Source organism: Eptatretus burgeri, chromosome 9 (assembly GCF_056783735.1).
Source record: "Eptatretus burgeri isolate ZD-2024b chromosome 9, Ebu_testis_v1, whole genome shotgun sequence".
Taxonomy (NCBI): Eukaryota; Metazoa; Chordata; class Myxini; order Myxiniformes; family Myxinidae; genus Eptatretus; species Eptatretus burgeri.
Window position 1 is genome coordinate 20,181,241 of NC_140969.1, and position 3,260 is coordinate 20,184,500.

The following is a 3,260-nucleotide window of genomic DNA, read 5'->3' on the forward strand; positions in this document are numbered from 1 at the left end:
CTGATCTAATTGAAAGAATGCCCCAATCCAGTCGTCGTTTACGAGAGCAAAGGAACGAAGCTGCACCTACGGGCATGCACCTTTGGACCCGCGCTAGTAATGGAAACTGGTGATTTGTTTTCCCTTCCCAACATGGAACCAATGTGCTCAGTAGATGTTCAGAGTGCACCCGAGAGCATCGAAAATCCCAAATCTTCCGTCGTCATGAAGCGAACCCTGAACCAGACGCTTTGTGGTTTCACGCTCACAGCATCTGGAAGAGCATCATATGTACCCATTCCCTTGATTTCTGGACCCCCCCCCCCTTTTCAAAAAATCCTGGACCTGTCCCTGAAAAGTGCCAATCGGACAGTTTATCATCAGGACAAGAATCATAATCAATGAGACAGCTCATATGTAATTACACTATCCTGTAAGACAATATTTAACTGTATGTTGGACCATTTCTTATGAACTACAGAAGTTGCAAAGATTCAGAAGCATTCACTTCCCAGCTGATATCTGTCAACATATTACCTTCTTGTATTCACATATTACACTTCCAATGTTTCCCGCTTTAACATGTTACCTTGATCAGTAGCGACCGCACATCATTCTCTTGAGCCTGGATTCATAAATTTATTCTTTGCACACAGTGTAAAGTAAAAAGGGAACCTTCTCCCGGGTATGATTTTCCTTGCACTGGTCTTTGTCGTGTTTTGTTATTCTCGTTGTGGATGTCGGGGAGGACCTCGGTCTTGACGAGGTGGAGAAACATCAGGTATAAGGTGTGCATGAAGGAACGTGCACAACAGCGCATGGTCGCCCCCTTTTGTGGCTGACTTTCACCATGGCTGCAATAAAATTAAAACAATGGATTAAAGCTGTTTTATGCACTTACAAAATCAAATAAATGACATTGTAACATGATAAGATCTATCATTATCACTTCAATGCTTTAACGAATCGAAGGATCATGGAAGAGCTTGTACACAAATCAGGGGCGACGTGTTCAGTTCGCAAGCATCTTGCTCACGGAACACGTCACCCCTGATGGAGGACAAGATTCGTGCACAAGAATTGCAAAGACATTAGGATTCAATTGACAAATCATTCAACTGTACCTGCAATCTTTTCTCCCTGATCAGATTTTACACCGCAGATTCTTTCCAAATTTACAGATGGCATAAATTTTGAGTTCGGGAAGATAGCACAAAATGGACAGTGACAGGACCAGAGGCCACAGCCACAGCGTGAGGATAAAGAAGAGAGTTAGGGTGGTAGTAAGGCAGGAGTCTTTCACTCAGAGTAGGAAATACATGGAATGGTCTTCCTGCAAAGGTCGTGGGAGTAGAAACAGTGCATAGGTTTGAACAGGAATGAGAGATATACATAGAAGCATTGGGGGTGAAGGTTGCACAGACATTGGCAGGACTGGTATGTGGCTCATGTACGTACAGTATGAGTACATGTGTATTGATTGTAATGTCTGTAAGGAGTCTCATCAATAAGTGAATATCCAGTCATTACTTGTATATTCATTACCCAACAACTCCCTTCATCCTGAAAAATAGTATTGATATAAAAACACCTTGATTATGTCCCAGGTGTGTGTTTTACTGTTCATCAACATTCCTCCTTCTCCTCACCCCACCTCAACACAGTCAGGTCAGGGTCAGGTATGGGAGCATGTGCCGGAGCAGCGCGTCACTGCGTCCACTTTCCGCCGGTACTCCTGGCCCATCAACACAGTGAAATTAATTAAATGGTAAAACAACGGCTTTGGTTCATATAGAGTATAGACGATGAATAAATTGAGATATTTAACGAGGTGTGGATGAAGCACAGGCATGATGGGCCAAGTAGCCTCCTCCCACGTGTTTCCTTTAACTGTTACCCCTTTAACCCCATCTCATTTAAAACTCTTCCTTGCAGGTTACTGTGTTTTCTTCCATTTCCTCCCACCGATTTTGGTGTTGGCTCATTCCCTTGGTTGTTAGACCCCATTCCATGGAATCACCATCACTGTCAACTCGCTCTTCCATGAGCTTTGATTTTGTATCCAAAAAAAAAAAAATCATAGCATATGGGGATTTCAACTTGGAGTCCTTGCAATATGAGTATGGTTCTCACATAGGGATGCCAAATAGTGCAAACCAAAACGTCCTTGTCCAGTACAAGTGTCTGACTCTGTTGATGTATCGACAGTACAGTTGTAGCTAAATGAACCACAGATCCTATGTAGGTCTTCCATTTCAATCTGATCATCTTGCTGATATATGAAAGGAAAATATAACATGTTCAAGATGAAAAAAACCTGATACCGAACACTTCCAAGTTGGTCTTTGAAGATTCTTGGCCTCCAGCTCTTCTCTTCTCTTCTCTTCTCTTCTCTCATCCCCTCTCTGTCGCCAAGACCCGTTGGAGCCTGCTCCGTGCATTGCGAGCAGCTTGCTCATCTCTGGACAGGAAATTTAAATATATGTCTGTTTGAGTGCTGTCACTGCCACATATCTTTGCTGTGCCATCTGCATATGGGCTGAATGTTCCTGTCAGATGTGTGACATTCTCAATTCTACCTCACTCTATAGAACAATTCAAGAGTGCTCAAACAGGCCTCACCTTACCTATATCCATTTAAGTAAGGTTTACGTGCCTCTACATCTCCGATGAATCTAGAAATATGTCCTGAAAATGCAAATACATAAGGTGGTCAAAATATTCTGGAAACGATAAAACTCACAATCACCCAACTCCCCAACTACTGTATTGTATTTTTCAATAAACAGTAAGAAATCGATAAATCTCGTACGTACGTGCAGGCACATGCACACACAACTTTACCGATCCGAAAACGAGAGCTTTGATGGGACAAGATGTGCACGAGGTGCCCGGTATCACGCCGTCCGACATGCGATTGTGACGCGGCCTGGTCCTGCAGCTTGGCTGGACTCGTTTACCCTGTGCTGAAGGGAGAGAAGGCCAGAGCTTTGGCGAACTCCCTCTTGCAAAGTTCTGACTATTGAGGATGAGAGAGACCCAAGTTTTGTGGGATCGAGGATTGCGCCAAATACGACTTCGATAGGAGTGAGAACCGAGCTGAGGATGGCAGTTTTGGTGAGGCAGAGGACTATGAATGTGGTACCCGGAGTCGTGCTGATCGACATGCCTTTGTCATTTGTCATGTGGCCTGGCACCCTGGCCTTGCCTTGTGGCTTGTTGGGTTTTTTCCTGACTCTATCCCATCAAGGAAGGATGAGACCAAGGAAGGATGAAACTGA

At 44.0% G+C, this 3,260-nt stretch overlaps 1 long non-coding RNA gene across 1 annotated transcript in view; it reads right to left on the bottom strand.

Annotated features, from left to right (window-relative positions):
• Positions 1–307: 307 nt before the first annotated feature.
• The window catches only part of LOC147019658 (uncharacterized), a 3,150-nt gene continuing 197 nt past the window's right edge, over positions 308–3,260 (bottom strand). The window contains exons 1-3 of the long non-coding RNA XR_015062039.1: positions 1,571–3,260; positions 1,104–1,312; positions 308–833 (exon numbers count right to left, since the gene is read on the bottom strand). The exon at positions 1,571–3,260 is cut by the window's right edge and continues 197 nt beyond it. This is a non-coding gene — a long non-coding RNA (uncharacterized LOC147019658). The remainder of the gene's footprint in view (positions 834–1,103; positions 1,313–1,570) is intronic.